Genomic DNA, 20,399 nt, shown 5'->3' with positions numbered 1-20,399 from the left:
CTCTCCTCAAGGTAATTTTATTCTGGATAGCGGGGGGTGTCTCACTGTACTTCCCCACTAATTCTAATACCCAGCATTGTCCCCTGCTGTGACACCATATCAAGTATAGGGTTACTAATTATTTACATATGTGTACATCTTCTTTCCCAGACCAAAAAAGGCTCTCACAGAGCAGATGGCCAACATTACATTTCTCTGTCCAGTGTCCTGCTAGAGCCAACTCATGCCTGCTAGCAAAAGTCAATTGTTAAATTTTTAGAAATGTTGTGAGCTGATTGTTATAACAGCTGTTATATAAACTTAAGTTACATAAATGTACAATTGAATATATTGACAACAAACTTAACAATTACCCAAAACTTATCACTTCCTAGTTACCCCCATTTAACTAATGAACTTTTTGCATCTATTGTATCTGTAGGATTAAAATGCAATATAATGGTTTGCTACTGTGTGTCACTTCCCAGCTTTGTGTTTAGTGATGCCATCCTTGTTGGTAACTTGAAATCAGTCACAGTAGGAGTATTTCCACTATGAAAATCAACAAATATTGCCCATCAGCTCCCCCTCACCCCGCCCAGAAGCTAGCTCTTTAACCTTTACCAGCATATCACTGATAGTCTGTGTTTCCAGCGGCTAGAATGGCAGGGTACCAAATGAATCTTGGGTGGATGGATGGATGGATAGATGGACAGATGAATGGATGGATGATGGGAAAGAATAATGGACAAGAGGCAAGTTTCAGAGCCTTGGCGAGAGAAATAACACCCACGAGAGGATGTTAGCTAGGTGGGGCATTTAACTTTCTGCTCTTTTCCTTGCAGCCTGCCCAGCAACAACCTCGGTGGTTCCATTTCCTTCTTTGTTGGTTTCTCATGTTGTGTTCTTTCATATTGTGCAAAAGAATGCAATATAGTACAGAAAATGTAGTCATCGCATTTCTGAATTCAGTGTTGCTTCACCACATTTCAAAAGAGGCAGACGTTTTTCATTCTAGCTCTTTCTACTGGAGATGGTGGTGTGGCAATGCACACTGCAGAATACAGGAAACTCCCCATTTACCACTCACTACATATTTACCCCTAGATCCAGCGGAAGGTAAGCAGGGGTGGAGTCCTTTGTGGCAAGGTTATTTTTACCACAAGTTCCGTTCACATGTGCCATCTATCCCAGTGAGTACAAAGAAAAGGGAACTAAATATTACTACTGAAGCAGAGTAGTCTGTGTGTTAGGTAGGGGCCAATGAAAATCTTATCCAGAAAGTACAAGAAGGAAGGAAGGAAGGTCTGAACTTTTTCTCACCAGAATTTCATAACATTCCCACGAAATTACCCTTATACCAGTTTTTAATATTTCTACTAAGAGTCTTTTATATAGTTTTATTTTATGGTTTAAAAAGAAGAGAGGAACCAAGAAAAAGAACGACAGGGGCAGAAGCCTGAGGCAAAGGGGTGAAGGAATATTTATTATAAACACCTTGCTCTGGAATTCCTTATCAAACACCATGCAGGGGATCCTTTTATGGAAGTCTTACCTTTGTCGATAAAATCTGAAGACGTCTCCTCCAGTGGTTGACAGATAACATTATGTAAGACATCTATTTAACTGTAAAACGCATGGATTAGCTAATTAATTTACATGAGAAAAATCAGTCCCTCTTGTCACCGGGGCACAGGGTCTACAGTACCTGGAAGGCAACACAGGTTCTTCCAAACATTCAAAACCAGATCAGCTCCCGTGTGCTTCCACCCTGTATTGGGAAGTGAGGTAAAGTTCGTTCATGGGCAGAGTTTTGTTCCCAACCATCCTAACCCCCAGTGCTTACCTGCTACCCTCCCAGGGGTCCTCCCACACATTGATAGGAACCTTCTAAAATCTCTGATCTCAGTGAGATCAGAGAACTTCAGGGAATCCTTTACTCACTCATTTAGAAAATGTCTGCGTAACACTGGTTCTTACTAGGCTTGAAATGAAGATGCCAAGTTCTTATTGACCTTTGTCCTCTGGGAATCTCCCAGTCTAGCAGAACAGACTAGATAAAAAATGAATATATGACCTAGATCCTACAGCTTCTATGCTTGTTGTGTAGGGTTGTATGCTTGTGCTATATACTATGACACATCAGAGATTAGCATAGCAAATGAAAGATTTGTGAGAAATCAGCCCCAATGCAACCAACTCTATCCACCCAACTCTGTCCCCTTTGCCTGTGAGATATCTCCACAGTGGGTTTTTTTTTCTTTTACCTGAATATATTTTCATGTTTGTGGAACGGTTCAGTCATCCCTTGAAAACTTCTCTGGCATGGCTTCCCCAGTCTTGACTCACCTGCTCTTTGAAAGTGTTTTGACTTGTGCTGGCAACTCTGCCCATCACGTGTGCCCTGCTGCCTAAGGACCTAGGTCCTTTGTCCTAAATCTTCCCACCAATAACTTGAGGGCAGTCATACTGAGCTCTCTTAATTACCTCATCGAAAACTCAGAAGAACAAGTGACAGACACTCTTCAATTCCTTAGGAGAAACATGCCTTCACTGGCATTAGAATTATCATCATAAAGAAAACCACAAGATCCTAGGGAGGTGCAAAAGCTAAAACAGGGCCCAGATTTTCCCGAGGGTGAGGAAAGGATCGTGGGTGAGAAGGGAGGGAGGAAGAAAAGAGAAAGACTCTTCCTTGTAAACACACGTTATCTCTCCCCTCACACATTATCACACACATTATCCCCTCCCCTCCTCTCCCCTGGTCCGAACAGGAGCCTAACAGAATTGGTATTACCAGATAATATGTCATCAATATTAGTTCATACTTTTGCAAAAAGCTTTTATTAGAGACAGTTCAGTGAAAGAAACACTGAAGTGAAGTGAAGTGAAGTTGCTCAGTCGTGTCCAACTCTTTGCGACCCCGTGGACTGTAGCCCATCAGGCTCCTCCGTCCATGGGATTCTCCAGGCAAGAATACTGGAGTGGGTTGCCTTTTCCTTCTCCAGGGGATCTTCCTGACCCAGGGATCGAACCCACGTCTCCCGCATTGCAGGAAGACACTTTAACCTATACTACCAGGTGCTGTTCCAGGAACACGTGGTGCTTGGCTCAGCACCCTGTTCTGTAGGAACAGCAGGGACAAGTACAGGATTCTGAACATAACAACCAAGCCCTGTGTACGAACCAGGCAGCTGGTTGCATGCGCAGGTTTTGCCACCAGGTCACATCTAGGTCAAGTAGAACTTCCCCCTCTCCACTCCCTCTACCCCACCACACGCAGTCCTTGACACCTCCTCTTGTTTTTTGTACTTCATTAAAATGATGAAATTTTGGATGAGATTATATGAGAAATTATCTCACCCATCGGCTGAGATTTTAACATTTTCCCAGTGGCTACCCTTCCATGGGGTGGGCTGGTGCTGCAACCCCCCTGCCCCCATCAAGGGCAAAGGTTACTGTCCTCAACTCTCGCTAACCTGGTTCTGACCTCTGGGGGCCTTTCTGTCACCTCAAGATGGCTCAGGAAGCAGCTCCCTGTCACCCCACCACCACTCCAGGTTTTCATGATAGTAGACAGGAAGTTGACATTTATACTGTTTCTGCCACGTCTACACAGGACAAAGGCTACCCACTCACATCCATTTATTTACCCCTGACCCATTTTCTCCAAATTTGCTTGCTTCTTCACTGACGGAATGACTAGAAGGCTGGCCCAACCAAACTACTTCACAAAACCTGACTGGAAGGTTATCTGAGGAGCACGGAGACCCTTTCCACTGAGACCCTTCCCCTATACTGAGGCTGAACTTTTAGGGATTTTGGTTTATAGCTCTCGGGCAGCTCAAGATATTGGAAGATGTCTCTAAAACCTGCAGTAGAAAATGACTTTCAGAACCTCCCCGCTCATGACAGTTTCATGAGGCCCATGTTTTGGCTTTTGATTCCTGTTTTTTGAAGGGCTGGCTGCTTTCTGCTCACCTTGCACTAGAAGCTGCAGTGCTTTTTTCTTCTTGCTTTCTTTTTCCTCCTCTGGGCTCATCACATCTTGGTCTCCTCCTCTGGTCTACGCCCTTGTTTATTAGTCTAGGCTCACTGATTCAGCTCTGTTTGTGGTCTGAGAGAGGATGGGTGGCATTTTCAGCCTGTTGTCACACCCAACATAGCACTAGGAAAAGAAAAAAGAAAAATGATCTTACTTTGAAGAGGTAGGTAAGAGGGATTGACACAATCGTGAAGAGATGAAACAAACCATAGATTGTTTTTTTAACACCTCTCAGCTGAAGAAAAATCCGAGAGCAGGAACCAGAGGGAGTAGGATGGAGAGGAGGGGAAAGGGGAGCCCAGTGCCTCCCTCAAAATAAAGGCCCCTTGGTCATAACAAAATTTCTCCATGGTCAACCTGAACTCACAATTAAAGAGGAAATTTTTTTTGAAATGTGCATGTTGATTAATAACTACAAATTCCCATGTGCAATAATTTGAGAGAGACAGAGAGAGCTGCTCTGACAAGGAAGCTCAGCTCATCCCCTCACTGCTCCAGGTTATGGCCATGGTCACGTATTGCATTTAGAGTCACAATGACTTTTTCTTCTGCTCCTCCTCCCCCTCTTCCTCCCCCTCCTCCTCTCCTCCCCCACCTCTTCTCTTCCTTTTATCTTTTCTTTCTCTTTCTTCTCTTCCTTCCTCATCTTCCTCCCTCTCATCCTCCCTCTTCCTCTCTCTCTCCATCTTTTCCTTCTCTTTCAGCTAGCTTTTTCTTTTAGTTAGAGGCAAGAGACAAAACTGTAGCCCCATTTTTTCAACTGAAGTTTAGAGCGACTTACTGAACTATAAAGCTATAAAGCACCAGCATTGGATCACCCTCTTTCTCTACCAACTCAGTGGTATGTTTTGGGCACACTGTTTTCAGGGTGGGAAGCAGCTGGCTCTACCCCACTTCTTTAGAGGGAAAAGCTTTGAAACCACTGTCAAGTTGATAGATTCGGGACGTTGGAAAAAGAGTTTGTTGTTGTTATTGTTCAGTTGCTTGGTTGTGTTCAACTCTTGGCAACCCCATTATCCTGCAGCACGCCAGGCTTCCCTGTCCTTCACCATCTCCCGGAACTTGCTCAAACTCATGTCCATTGAGTCGGTGATGCCGTCCTGTCATCTCATCCTCTGTCATCTCCTTCTCCTCCTGCCTTCAGTCTTTCCCAGCATCAGGGTCTTTTCCAATGAGTTGGCTGTTCTCATCAGGTGGCCAAATTATTGGAGTTTCAGCTTCAACATCGGTCCTTCCAATGTATATTCAGGATTGATTTCCTTTAGGATTGACTGGTTTGATCTCCTTGCTGTCCAAGGGACTCTCAACAGTCTTCTCCAACACCACAGTTCAAAAACATCAATTCTTCAATGCTCAGCCTTCTTTATGGTCCAACTCTTACATCCGTACATGACTACTGGAAAAAACCATGGCTTTGATTATACGGACCTTTATCAGCAAAGTGATGTCTCTGCTTTTTAATACAGTGTCTAGGTTTTTCAATGCTTTTCTTCCAAGGAGCAAGTGTCTTTATATTTTGTGGCTGCAGTCACCATCTGCAGTGATTTTGGAGCCCAAGAAAATAAAGTCTGTCACAGTGTCCATTGTTTTCCCCATCTATTTGCCATGAAGTAATGGGACCAGATGCCATGATCTTAGTTTTTTGAATGTGGAGTTTTAACCCAGCTTTTTCACTCTCCTCTTTCACCTTCACCAAGAGGCTCTTTAGTTCCTCTTCGATTTCTGCCATTAGGATGGTGTCATCTGCATATGTGAAGTTATTGATATTTCTCCTGGCAAACTTGATTCCAGTTTGTGCTTCATCCAGCCCAGCATCTGTCATGATGTACTCTGCATATAAGTTAAATAAGCAGGGTGACAATATACAGGCTTGACGTACTCCTTTCCCAATTTGGAACCAGTCAGTTGTTCCCTGTCCAGTTCTGTTGCTTCTTAACCTGCAACAGGTTTCTCAGGAGGCACGTAAGGTGGTCTGGTATTCCCATCTCTTTAAGAATCTTCCACAGTTTGTTGTGATCCACATAGTCAAAGGCTTTAGCCTAGTCAATGAAAACAAGTTAGAAAATGGGAATGTTGTCCCTCCTGCGCAGGACTGCATTCTCATTCAGTAGACAGTCAGCGTTGCATTGTCTTTCCGTTTACCAGGCATTGTTTTCACTGACCCTCTTGTGATTTACACTTCAAAACAAAACTCTAAAGAAGGAAGGAGCCTGCTAGGAAACAAAGGAGGAGGAGTGATTTTTTTTATCCATGATTCTCTATTTTCTCCATCCAAATGGTTCAGTTCATTTAGGTCTTTCTGGGTGGCTTCCAAAGCAGGTCTGAAGCTCATCTAAGGTGAGTCAGGAACCGGGAATCAGTTTCAGTGTGCTGAGGGCTTATCCAGGGCCTGCTTCTGCCCTGCAGTGTTCATAGAGCACCCGGAGCCAGATTTCTGAAATTCAGGAAGGCTGACATTTCAAATCAAGGAGTGTTTTGGATATCCTCCCACAGAACCTTAAAAAAAAAAAAAAAAAAGATACAATCTGGAGGTACTTTCCTCCCCAAAGAAAAATATTCTTCCCTTAGCGTCACGCTTTCCTTTTCTTTCCTCTTCCTTCCTTCCTTCAGTGTGGTTTTTGAAAGAACTCTTTCCCCAGATTGTTTTTCTGTCCTCTGTATAATCAGGGGTCATGGAGACATATCTATTAAAGGGAAGCCACACTGCGAAGAGTTTTCAAACACATTTGGCCAAAATCAGAACACAGCAAGTCCCAAATTTCAGCTCCTTACTTTTGTTGCTATCTGGGGGAGAAGAACTTCTGAGGCTAAAAAGAAACCAGTCAGGAGATGCTGAATGGGTCATAGCCCACAAAAACAGTACATGCAAATGAATGGAGCTCCCAGGCCCTCCATCTGCAGATGCCCAGACACCATGCACTCCAGATTCCATAGCTTTCCTGGGTCCTTGACGCCCGCTCTACTCATGGCAGGACATGCACCAGCATCTTTAACTGTCTAGAAAACCCAAAGTACATTTCAGAAAACTGTATACCTTCATATATCTAAAAGATGTTATTAGTTTTAAAAGTTACAAATGATGTCATTTATATGCTACTGCTAAGTCACTTCAGTCGTGTCCGACTCTGTGCGACCCCATCCCTGGGATTCTCCAGGCAAGAACACTGGAGTGGGTTGCCATTTCCTTCTCCAATGCATAAAAGTGAAAAGTGAAAGTGAAGTCGCTCAGTCATGTCTGACTCTTCGAGACCCCAGGGACTGCAGCCTACCAGGCTCCTCCGTCCATGGGATTTTCCAGGCAAGAGTACTGGAGTGGGGTGCCATTGCCTTCTCCAATTTATATACAGCCGTGTAATTTAGATGATCATTAATATACTAGACTTTTTATTTTTTTAACACCAAAAATGTTTTGTGTTGGTATATAGCCGATTAGACTTTTTAAAAAAGAATTTCTAGTTTAAGGTCATTAGTGTCTTAGCTCAGTATAAAAGTTAGGCAGGTAGGATAAATCAATATTCTAGAAGGACTCTTTTTTAATTTTTATTTATTTATTTATGGCTGTGCTGGGTCTTCCTTGCTGCCCCAGGGCTTTTCTCTAGTTGCAGTGCACAGGCTTCTCAGGGCACTGGCTTCTCTTGTTGCGGAGCACAGACTTTAGAGCGCGGGCTCAGTAGTTGTGTGCACGGGCTTAGTTGTTCCAGGCATGTGGGATCTTTCCAGACCAGAGATCAAACCCATGTCCCCTTCATTGACAGGTGTCTTATCAGCTGTGCCACCACAGTAGTCCCAGAAGTATACTTATCTCATGAAAATCTATCAGGAAACCGATGGCACATTTTATTAGAAATGTTAGATACATCCCAGAAGGTGCTACTGTTCCTGCTGCTGCTGCTGCTGCTGCTAAGTCGCTTCAGTTGTGTCTGATCCTGTGTGACCCCACAGACGGCAGCCCACCAGGCTCCCCCGTCCCTGGGATTCTCCAGGCAAGAACACTGGAGTGGGTTGCCATTTCCTTCTCCAGTGTATGAAAATGAAAAGTGAAAGCAAAGTCGCTCAGTCGTATCCGACTCTTAGCGACCCCATGGACTGCAGCCTACCAGGCTGCTCCGTCCGTGGGATTTTCCAGGCAAGAGTCCTGGAGTGGGCTGCCATTGCCTTCTCTGGCTGCTGTTCCTTCCACACAACAAAGTTCTACTTCAGCCCAAGTTTGGGACAATTTCCCTTCTTAAAAATGTAATTATTTTTATACTTGAAATTCTTTTCTGATCATTCTATCGCATTTCTCTGTTAGAAAAACTATGTGTACACATATTTTCTTTTTTATTGAGGAACAATTGATATACGGTGTTGTGTTAATTTCAGTTATATAACATAGTTGACATTTATATACATTATGAGATGATCACCACAATAAACCTAGTTATCATCTGTCACCATTTTAAGTTATTATGATATTACTGAGTGTATTTCCTATTCTGTATATTACAACCCCATGACTTATTTATTTTTATAACTGGAAGTGTGTGCCTCTTAATCCCCTTCACCTATTTTGCCCATTCCCCCCACTCCAGCTGCCCACCTCTGGCAATCACTAGTTTGTTCCCTGTATCTATGAGTCTGTTTCTGTTTTATTTTGTTTGTTTTGTTTGTGTTGTTCTTTAGATTCCATATAAGTGAAATTTAGATTTAAGTGAAATCGTACAGTATTTGTCTTTCTCTGCTTGACTTGTTTCACTTAACATACTACACCCTCTAGGCTCATCCATGTTCTTGAAAATGACAAGATTTCATTCTTTTTATGGCTGAGTAGTATTCCATTGTGTATGTAAACCACATGTTCTTTATCCATTTGTCCACTGATGGGCATTAAAGTTGTTCTCATATCTCGATTATTATAAATAGCACAGCAATGAACATGAAGGTACATATATGTTTTTTGAGTTAATGTTTTTGTTTTCTTCAGATAATCTCTATCTTCTTGTTGATATTTTCCATTGTGAGACTTTCTTCCCATGTTTAATTTGCTTTAGTTCTTTAAATGCATTTCTAATAGATGATTTAAAGTCTTTGTCCTAGTAAGTCTAATACCTAGTATTAGTAAGTTTCTGTTGATAGGTTTGGTTTTGTTTTATGCGGATGGCTCATAATTTCTTATTTCTTTTCGTGTCTCGATTTTTTATTGAAAACTGGACAATTTAATTAATATTATATGGGAACTCTGGAAATCAGATTCTCACCCTTCCCTAGGGTTTTTTTTTTTTTCTTCTTCTTCTTTTTTTTTTTTTATGTATTTGGCTGCACCAGGTTTTAGTTGCAGTATGTGGGTTCTAGTTCCCTGACCAGGGCTTGGACCTGGCTTTCTTCATTAGGAGAGCAGAGTCTTAGCCACCAGGGAAGTCCCCTAAGGGTTTTATTGTTGTTTAATGACTTTTCTGAACTAGTTCTGTAAAGTCTGTATTCTTTGTTATTTGTAGCCACTGAAATCTCTGCTTAGTTACTTAGCAGTCAGCTAATGTTAGACAGAGATTTTTTTAGATGCTTGAAACCAATTAAGTCTTCGCTTTTGCCAGGTGACTCTGTGTGTGAGCTGGGACATACTCTCAAACTCTCATCTAGGCACCTTATAACTTTGCCTTAACATTTCCTTCCTGCATCTTCAGAGCCTCAAGATAAGACAGGGGTGACTGTTTATGGCCTTTGGAGGTCTTTTCTGAACATGTGCACAGTCTGGTCATGTATTCAGCCCTACATATATTTGGGCTTCTGGATTCCCAGGAATACATCAGAGCTTTTCAAGTCCCCTATAGGCATTTCTTTCCTCAGCTTTTCTTTTTTTTTTTTCTTAAGATTTTGGTTCACCTACTGTTTTCCCACAGTTCTTTCCACCACCCTGGGCTGCTTAATTATTCCCCAGTTGTCTCTAATTGTTTTCAACAAACAGACCCAGGAAAGAGGCTGTTCACTCTGGGCAACTCTGACTCAAATTAATTAAAGACAGTCTTGTAAATGGGGTCTTCCAGGGACCCAACAGACAGGTCACATCATGACAATTTTCTGTGAAGGGGCTTTAAAGAAACTCGAAGCCCTTTCCCTAACCACTCCAATGACTGCTGGTCTACTGGTTTTCACTGTATTGTAGGCTCTTGGTTTTCAAGGCTACATCAGAGCTGGGGAAGGCGAATCCATCCAGAATTTCATTCAGCCTATCCTTCAGGCTTTCCCAGCACCTGTGGTAAGCAGCCTTGAGTGTGGCTCCTACAGCTGAGTTCAGTCAGTTCAGTTGCTCAGTCGTGTCTGACTCTTTGCGACCCCATGAATCGCAGCACGCCAGGCCTCCCTGTCCATCACCAACTCCCGGAGTTTACTCAAACTCATGTCCATCAAGTCGGTGATGCCATCCAGCCATCTCATCCTCTGTTGTCCCCTTCTCCTCCTGCCCCCAATCCCTCCCAGCATCAGGGTCTTTTCCAGTGAGTCAACTCTTCGCATCACGTGGCCAAAGTATTGGAGTTCAGCTTTAGCATCAGTCCTTCCAATGAACACCCAGGACTGATCTCCTTTAGGATAGACAGTTGAGAGATACCCCTAAAACTGGGAAAGGTGAACAGGAAGACTTTGAAGCCTCTGGGAGGAATGTCATCCAACGAGGTAGGTATACTCTCTTGCAACGTGAAAATAGGACTGTCATTAAAATCATGTTTCTTTAGTCCCAGCTCCTTGTCCATGGCATCCTGCAGTTAGGCACATTTTATGTGCATTTTTACAAAATTACCCAAAGAGAAGATTATTTCTGGCTCTGTGGTTTCTTTCACCTTCTTTTTCTTTCTTGATTCCAAACTCTCCTCACAGTTTCAATTCCTCTCTCTTACTTTGTTCTCCTTTCTGTTTCTAAGACACCTAATTATTTCAGATTCCTCCCTGCTCTGAAGTTTTTGTACCTGAAAATTAGGTATTTAGAAATACTTTCTGGAGGATTGGAGGTTCTCCAGAAATGGGTACAGAGAGAAGGTTATGAAGCTCATCCTGTATTGAAATGAAAGCCCACACTGGATGATGACATTTTCCCATCAGTGTGACTTCCTCCTTTAAGCACTTCACATATGGTCATTTTGTTCTCAAACAGCAAATCATGCAGAAATGTTTAGTAAATAGCCAATCATTATAGCTTAAATTCTTATACTACAAAATAATATCTTATACCATGTTGATTTTCACATGTTCAGCACAACACACACATAATCATTTATGCATTTACTTGAATGTGTCCCACTGTGCCTAAAATATAGTAGATGTTCATTATCAGTTTTTCAAATAGATAAATGGATGAATGAAATAATGAATGAAGGAGCAAATGAATGAACACAGGAATGGGCAAGTAGAGTGTCTCAAAGCAAGGACAAGACTTTGATATTTGCATCCCTGGTACAGCACAAGGTAGATAAGAATTGCTCAGAGGATAAAAGCTTTACCAGTGCTCCAAGTTCTGTTGTTAAACTTAGCCCAGGCTGTCACAAATCAGACCTGATTAAAATAGTTGGCTCACAGGATTCACACTATGAAAGTAAGCTTCATCCTCACTTTCGTTCTCTTCCTCAAATCCAATTATCAGAGCTGTTTGCCTCAGTCACTGAAATGCAAGGTCATTTGGTGGTTGTTCCAGACTCACTTCTCACTGTTTAGTCAAAGCCCCTCTCTTTAACCTACACCTCAGTAAATTGACCGACCCTGAACACCGAGTTTCCTGAGCCTCAGTCTTTTTTCCCAGGATGGATTTGAAGGGGATCAGAATATGTTGCTTCAAAGTATGCCACATTGGCATGAGGATTATTTCCGCATATGTATGTGTTGAGTCGCTTCAGTCATGTCTGACTCTTTGTGACTCTATGGACTGTAGCCTGCCAGGCTCCTTTGTCCATGGGATTCTCTAGGCAAGAATACTGGACTGGGTTGCCGTGCCCTTCTCCAGGGGATCTTCCCCACCCAGGGATGGAACCCAAGTCTCTTGTATCTCCTGCGTTGGCAGACGGGTCCTTTACCACTAATGCCACCTGTGCTGTGCTGTGCTTAGTCACTCAGTCATGTCCAACTGTTTGAGACCCCATGGACTGTAGCCCGCCAGGCTCCTCTGTCCATGGGGATTCTCCAGGCAAGAATACTGGAGTGGGTTGCCATGCCATCCTCCAGGGGATCTTCCCAACTCAGAGATCAAACCCAGGTGTCCTGCATTGTAGGCCGGTTCTCTACCATCTGAGCCACCAAGGAAGCCCCAACACCACCTGGGAAACCCTCAAAAAAATATTTTTAGCTGAAGGCAATTCAGCAGAGAAAGCAGAGCTTTCTCCCATTCTGCCTAAAAACAGGGCATAAATTTCCCTTTGTAAAGGTGTTCCCCTCTTCTATAGCAGGAAAAAGAAAATGACTCTTCATTAACTGAAGGTCACTTTTATCACCAGAGATGAGATGAGCCTGCATAGCATATCTTATTAAGCAGTCCACGAGTAAAGAATCTGCCTACAATGCAGGAGACACAGGAGACGCCAGTTCGATCTCTGGGTAGGAAAGATTCCCCTGGAGGGGGAAATAGCAACCCACCCTGGTGCTCTTGCCTGAGAAATCCTATAGACAGAGGAGCCTGGTGGGCTATAGTCCAAAGGGTTGTAAAGAGTTGGACACAACTGAGCGACTAAGCATGCACACACACATATCTACCATACATTTCCTAGTCTCTTTCTCACAGTTCACCTCCCCTAGGAGCTCCAACCTCCCTGCCTTCCTTTGTCTGGTCTTTCTTCTTCTAGTTGCTTCTCCACAACTTATCACTCTTTGTTAAAATAGTATATAGCCCCCAAATCTAAGCACTTCTTTGGGATTTTAAGTTTTTTCTTATGAATCCCCCAGGCATTATACAAATATTAATAAAATCTGTATGCTTCTTCTCCTGTTAATCTGTTTTTGTCAGTTTAGCTATTACATATATTTTTCATTTTGCCATTTTTGTCATTTGTATAAGTAGATTCATATTTATATTTTTATGAGGCTTTCTTAGTCGACATGATGTTTTTGAAATGGATTTGTATGGCTGCATGCATCTGTAGGCCATTCATTCATTTTCCTCCTTAGCCAACACATTATGCATATACACCTTCTCTCTCTAAGGTAAGCATGAACTTTGGGAACAAGGAGCATGTTCTAACACAGTGCTCTCAAGGCATTCTCAGTGGCACCTGTGGCTTGTTCTTTGAGATTGTTAGCTGTCTTTTTCAAATGTCTGAACTGAAGAATAAAAGATTGAGGAGACTGTCCAAAGGGCTGTTAAGATTTTGTACCAAACATGGTGGCTTCTCACTTTCCATCCCCACTGAGGCCTCAGCCAGAGGAACGGCCCTTAGCTGCCCTGTGAGAGATTTAAGTTGGATAATTACAACTGGGTATGTGCCAACATGGTGTGCCATGTGTTATGACAGTTTCTTTACATGAATTACCCTTTGTAGTCCTCAAAACAAGCCAAATGAGGAAGTGTGTTAGCTTGCTAGGGCTGCCATGACAAAGCACCCCAAGCTGGGTGCCTTACATAACTTAAATGTATTGTTTCATAGTTTTGGAGGCTAGAAGTCTGAGATCAAGGTGTCATCAGGGCTGCTTCCTTCTGAGGGGGGTAGGGAGAGCCTGTTCCATAGCTCCTGGTGGTTTGCTGGCAGTCTCTGGCATTCCTTGACTTCTAGATCTCTGCCTTCACCTTCACATGGTCTCTCTGTGTGCTTGTCTGTATCCAAATCTCCCCTTTTTATAAGAACAGTTGGATTTTTAGGGGGGCCATCCAATTTAAGTATGACCTCATTTTCACCAGTTACATCTGTAATTATCCTATTTTCAAATAAGGTCACATTCTGAGGTACTGGGGTTAAGAACTTCAACATATGGATATTGGTTGTGGGTAGGAGGGAAGGACACAATTAAACCCATAACAAGGAGATATTATTTTCTCCATCTGAAGATGAAGAGATAGGCTTAGAGAGATTATGCTCAACTTGCTGAAGTAGAATGGCTGGGGACCCCAGGGTTGCTATGGTAACCTAGTGGTTCTGAGGTGGGAGAAAATGAAGGTGATGCAGATCCCCAAGAGCCACCCGGATGCCTTGATGACCCAGATCATTGTCAGTCACTCCATAAAGCTGTTTAGATGAGAGGCAATGGAATGAGCTTTAGAGTTAGTCCAGTCTGCCACTTGCTTAGCTATGTGCTCTTAGGAAAGTTATTTAAGCTTTCCTAAGCTTACAGATGAAGCTGATTGCTTCATCTGTAAAATGAGAAAATAGCATCCACCTTGTGAGGTTGTGCAGATTAAAGGACATAGGACAACGGGTGAGAAATGTAGCGATCATCAAAACAAACCTGTCCTCTCATCCCAGCCACAATAAATGGAGCCCTGGTTTACATGCAGATTTCCTACATTTGGGATCATTTTTTTGGATATAGTTAAGAAAAAACACACATGACATAAGTTTACCCTCTTAACAGTTTTTAAGTCCACATTTTAAGTCCACAATATGCACACCATTGTGCAACAGATCTCTAGAGCTTTTTCATCTTGCATGACTGAAACTACATTCATTGAACAACTTCCCATTTTCCTCTCCCCCCAGCCCCTGGCAACTACCATTTTGCTTGCTGTTCTATGAATTTGACTCCTTTAGGTACATTGAATAAGGGGAACCATATAGTACTGGTATTTTTGTGATTGACTTATTTCATTTAGCAAAATGTCCTCAAGGTTCATCCATTTTATAGCCTATAACAGGATTTCCTTCTTTTTTTTTTTTTCATTTATTTTTATTAGTTGGAGGCTAATTACTTCACAACATTTCAGTGGGTTTTGTCATACATTGACATGAATCAGCCATGGAGTTACATGTATTCCCCATCCTGATCCCCCCTCCCACCTCCCTCTCCACCCGATTCCTCTGGGTCTTCCCAGTGCACCAGGCCCGAGCGCTTGTCTCATGCATCCAACCTGGGCTGGTGATCTGTTTCACCCTAGATAATATACATGTTCCAATGCTGTTCTCTTGAAACATCCCACCCTCGCCTTCTCCCACAGAGTCCAAAAGTCTGTTCTATACATCTGTGTCTCTTTTTCTGTTTTGCATATAGGGTTATCGTTACCATCTTTCTAAATTCCATATATATGTGTTAGTATACTGTAATGGTCTTTATCTTTCTGGCTTACTTCACTCTGTATAATGGGCTCCAGTTTCATCCATCTCATTAGAACTGATTCAAATGAATTCTTTTTAATGGCTGAGTAATATTCCATGGTGTATATGTACCACAGCTTCCTTATCCATTCGTCTGCTGATGGGCATCTAGGTTGCTTCCATGACCTGGCTATTATAAACAGTGCTGCGATGAACATTGGGGTGCATGTGTCTCTTTCAGATCTGGTTTCCTCGGTGTGTATGCCCAGAAGTGGGATTGCTGGGTCATATGGCAGTTCTATTTCCAGTTTTTTTAAGAAATCTCCACACTGTTTTCCATAGCGGCTGTACTAGTTTGCATTCCCACCAACAGTGTAAGAGGGTTCCCTTTTCTCCACACCCTCTCCAGCATTTATTGCTTGTAGACTTTTGGATAGCAGCCATCCTGACTGGCGTGTAATGGTACCTCATTGTGGTTTTGATCTGCATTTCTCTGATAATGAGTTATGTTGAGCATCTTTTCATGTGTTTGTTAGCCATCTGTATGTCTTCTTTGGAGAAATGTCTGTTTAGTTCTTTGGCCCATTTTTTGATTGGTCATTTATTTTTCTGGAATTGAGCTTCAGGAGTTGCTTGTATATTTTTGAGATTAATCCTTTGTCTGTTGCTTCATTTGCTATTATTTTCTCCCAATCTGAGGGCTGTCTTTTCACCTTACTTATAGTTTCCTTTGTTGTGCAAAAGCTTTTAAGTTTCATTAGGTCCCATTTGTTTATTTTTGCTTTTATTTCCAATATTCTGGGAGGTGGGTCATAGAGGATCCTGCTGTGATTTATGTCAGAGAGTGTTTTGCCTATGTTCTCCTCTAGGAGTTTTATAGTTTCTGGTCTTACATTTAGATCTTTAATCCATTTTGAGTTTATTTTTGTGTATGGTGTTAGAAAGTGTTCTAGTTTCATTCTTTTACAAGTGGTTGACCAGTTTTCCCAGCACCACTTGTTAAAGAGGTTGTCTTTTTTCCATTGTATATACTTGCCTCCTTTGTTGAAGGTAAGTTGTCCATAGGTTCGTGGGTTTATCTCTGGGCTTTCTATTCTGTTCCATTGATCTATATTTCTGTCTTTGTGCCAGTACCATACTGTCTTGATGACTGTGGCTTTGTAGTATAGTCTGAAGTCAGGCAGGTTGATTCCTCCAGTTCCATTCTTCTTTCTCAAGATTACTTTGGCTCTTCAAGATTTTTTGTATTTCCATACAAATTGTGAAATTATTTGTTCTAGTTCTGTGAAAAATACCGTTGGTAGCTTGATAGGGATTGCATTGAATCTATAGATTGCTTTGGGTTGTATAACCATTTTGACAATATTGATTCTTCCAATCCATGAACACGGTATGTTTCTCCATCTGTTTGTGTCCTCTTTGATTTCTTTCATCAGTGTTTTATACTTTTCTATGTATAGGTCTTTTGTTTCTTTAGGTAGATATACTCCTAAGTGTTTTATTCTTTTTGTTGCAATGGTGAATGGTATCGATTCCTTAATTTCTCTTTCTGTGTTTTCATTGTTAGTGTATAGGAATGCAAGGGATTTCTGTGTGTTAATCTTATATCCTGCCACTTTACTATATTCATTGATTAGTTCTAGTAATTTTCTGGTAGAGTCTTTAGGGTTTTCTATGTAGAGGATCATGTCATCTGCAAACAGCGAGAGTTTCACTTCTTCTTTTCCTATCTGGATTTCTTTTACTTCTTTTTCTGCTCTGATTGCTGTGGCCAAAACTTCCAACACTATGGTGAATAGTAGTGGTGAGAGTGGGCACCCTTGTCTTGTTCCTGATTTCAGGGGAAATGCTTTCAATTTTTCACCATTAAGGGTGATGCTTGCTGTGGGTTTGTCATATATAGCTTTTATTATGTTGAGGTATGTTCCTTCTATTCCTTCTTTCTGGAGAGTTTTAATCATAAATGAGTGTTGAATTTTGTCAAAGGCTTTCTCTGCATCTATTGAGATAATCATATGGTTTTTATCTTTCAATTTGTTAATGTGGTGTATTACATTGATTGATTTGCGGATATTAAAGAATCCTTGCATTCCTGGGATAAAGCCCACTTGGTCATGGTGTATGATTTTTTTTAATATGTTGTTGAATTCTGTTTGCTAGAATTTTATTAAGGATTTTTGCATCTATGTTCATCAGTGATATTGGCCTGTAGTTTTCTTTTTTTGTGGCATCTTTGTCTGGTTTTGGAATTAGGGTGATGGTGGCCTCATAGAATGAGTTTGGAAGTTTACCTTCTTCTGCAATTTTCTGGAAGAGTTTGAGTAAGATAGGTGTTAGCTCTTCTCTAAATTTTTGGTAGAATTCAGCTGTGAAGCCATCTGGTCCTGGGCTTTTGTTTGCTGGAAGATTTCTGATTACAGTTTCGATTTCCTTGCTTGTGAAGGCTCTGTTAAGATCTTCTATTTCTTCCTGGTTCATTTTTGGAAAGTTATACTTCTCTAAGAATTTGTCCATTTCATCCAAGTTGTCCATTTTATTGGCATAGAGCTGCTGGTAGTAGTCTCTTATGATCCTTTGTATTTCAGTGTTGTCTGTTGTGATCTCTCCATTTTCATTTCTAATTTTGTTAATTTGGTTCTTCTCTCTTTGCTTCTTAATGAGTCTTGCTAATGGTTTGTCAATTTTGTTTATTTTTTCAAAAAACCAGCTTTTAGCTTTGTTGATTTTTGCTATGGTCTCTTTAGTTTCTTTTGCATTTATTTCTGCCCTAATTTTTAAGATTTCTTTCCTTCTACTAACCCTGGGGTTCTTCATTTCTTCCTTTTCTAATTGCTTTAGATGCAGAGTTAGGTTATTTATTTGGCTTTTTTCTTGTTTCTTGATGTAAGCCTGTAATGCTATGAACCTTCCCCTTAGCACTGCTTTTACAGTGTCCCATAGGTTTTGGGTTGTTGTGTTTTCATTTTCATTCATTTCTATGCATATTTTGATTTCTTTTTTGATTTCTTCTATGATTTGTTGGTTATTCAGAAGCGTGTTATTTAGCCTCCATATGTTTGCATTTTTAACAATTTTTTTCCTGTAATTGAGATCTAATCTTACTGCACTGTGGTCAGAAAAGATGACTGGAATGATTTCGAGTTTTTTGAATTTTCCAAGACCAGATTTATGGCCCAGGATGTGATCTATTCTGGAGAAGGTTCCGTGTGCACTTGAGAAAAAGGTGAAGTTGATTATTTTGGGGTGAAAGGTCCTATAGATATCAGTTAGGTCTAGCTGGTCCATTGTGTCATTTAAGGTTTGTGTTTCCTTGTTCATTTTCTGTTTAGTTGGTCTATCCTTAGTTGTGAGTGGGGTATTAAAGTCTCCCACTATTATTGTGTTACTGTTAATTTTCTCTTTCATACTCGTTAGCGTTTGCCTTACATATTGCGGTGCTCCTATGTTGGGTGCATATATATTTATAATTGTTATATCTTCTTCTTGGATTGATCCTTTGATCATTATGTAGTGTCCTTCTTTGTCTCTTTCACATCCTTTATTTGAAAGTCTATTTTATCTGATATGAGTATTACGACTCCTGCTTTCTTTTGGTTTCCATTTGCGTGAAATATTTTTTTCTAGCCCTTCACTTTTAGTCTGTATGTGTCTCTTGTTTTGAGGTGGGTTTCTTGTAGACAGCATATATAGGGGTCTAGTTTTTGTATCCATTCAGCCAATCTCTGTCTTTTGGTTGGGGCATTCAACCCATTTACATTTAAGGTAATTATTGACAGATATGGTCCCGTTGCCATTTACTTTGTTGTTTTGGGTTCACGTTTATACAAACTTTCTGCATTTCCTGTCTAGAGAAGATCCTTTAGCATTTGTTGAAGAGCTGGTTTGGTGGTGCTGAATTCTCTCAGCTTTTGCTTGTCTGTAAAGCTTTTGAATTCTCCTTCATATCTGAATGAGATCCTTGCTGTGTACAGTAATCTAGGTTGTAGGTTATTCTCTTTCATTACTTTAAGTGTGTCCTGCCATTCCCTTCTGGCCTGGAGTGTTTCTATTGATAGATCAGCAGTTATCCTTATGGGAATCCCTTTGTGTGTTATTTGTTGTTTCTCCCTTGCTGCTTTTAATATTTGTTCTTTGTGTTTGATCTTTGTTAATTTGATTAATATGTGTCTTGGGGTGTTTCACCTTGGGTTCATCCTGTTTGGGACTCTTTGGGTTTCTTGGACTTGGGTGGCTATTTCCTTCCCCATTTTAGAGAAGTTTTCGGCTATTATCTCCTCGAGTATTTTCTCATGGCCTTTCTTTTTGTCTTCTTCTTCTGGGACCCCTATGATTCGAATGTTGGGGCGTTTCACATTGTCCCAGAGGTCCCTGAGGTTGTCCTCATTTCTTTTGATTCTGTTTTCTTTTCTCCTCTCTGCTTCATTTATTTCCATCATTTTATCTTCTACCTCACTTATCCTGTCTTCTGTCTCCATTATTCTACTCTTGGTTCCCTCCAGAGTGTTTTTTATCTCATTTATTGCTTTATTCATTTTTAATTGACTCTTTTTTATTTCTTATAGGTCTTTATTAAACATTTCTTGCATCTTTTCAATCTTTGTGTCCAGGCTATTTATCTGTAACTCCATTTTGTTTTCAAGATTTTGGATCATTTTTATTATCATTATTCTAAATTCTTTTTCAGTTAGATTCCTTATCTCCTCCTCTTTTGTTTGACTTGGTGGGCATTTTTCATGTTCCTTTACCTGTTGGGTATTTCTCTGCCTTTTCATCTTGTTTAGATTGCTGTGTCTGGAGTGGGCTTTCTGTATTCTGGAGGTCTGTGGTTCCTTTTTACTGTGGAGGTTTCACCCAGTGGGTGGGGTTGGACGATTGGCTTATCAAGGTTTCCTGGTTAGGGAAGCTTGCATCGGTGTTCTGGTGCGTGGAACTTTATTTCTTCTCTCTGGAGTGCAATGGAGTGCCCAGTAATGAGTTTTGAGATGGGTCTATGTGTTAGGTGTGACCTTGGGCAGCCTGTATGTTGATGTTCAGGGCTATGTTCCTGCATTGCTGGAGAATTTGCGTGGTATGTCTTGCTCTAAAACTTATTGGCTCTTGGGTGGTGGTTGGTTTCAGTGTAGGTATGGAGGCTTTTGGATAGTCTCTTATTACTTAAAGTTCCATGTAGTCAGGAGTTT

At 41.2% G+C, this 20,399-nt stretch overlaps 1 protein-coding gene and 1 long non-coding RNA gene across 3 annotated transcripts in view; one reads left to right on the top strand and one right to left on the bottom strand.

The window, feature by feature from the left end:
- The window catches only part of LOC139031403 (uncharacterized), a 31,614-nt gene extending 27,428 nt beyond the window's left edge, over positions 1-4,186 (bottom strand). For both annotated transcript variants that reach the window (XR_011483858.1, XR_011483857.1), the window contains exons 1-3: positions 3,961-4,186; positions 1,688-1,750; positions 1,535-1,605 (exon numbers count right to left, since the gene is read on the bottom strand). This is a non-coding gene — a long non-coding RNA (uncharacterized lncRNA). The remainder of the gene's footprint in view (positions 1-1,534; positions 1,606-1,687; positions 1,751-3,960) is intronic.
- The window catches only part of RIPOR2 (RHO family interacting cell polarization regulator 2), a 218,757-nt gene that overhangs the window by 81,833 nt on the left and 116,525 nt on the right, over positions 1-20,399 (top strand). The window lies entirely within an intron of this gene.

Source organism: Odocoileus virginianus, chromosome 27, assembly GCF_023699985.2.
Source record: "Odocoileus virginianus isolate 20LAN1187 ecotype Illinois chromosome 27, Ovbor_1.2, whole genome shotgun sequence".
Classification (NCBI taxonomy): Eukaryota; Metazoa; Chordata; class Mammalia; order Artiodactyla; family Cervidae; genus Odocoileus; species Odocoileus virginianus.
The sequence above is the reverse complement of the archived record's forward strand: the minus strand, read 5'-3'. Positions and strand labels throughout refer to the sequence as shown.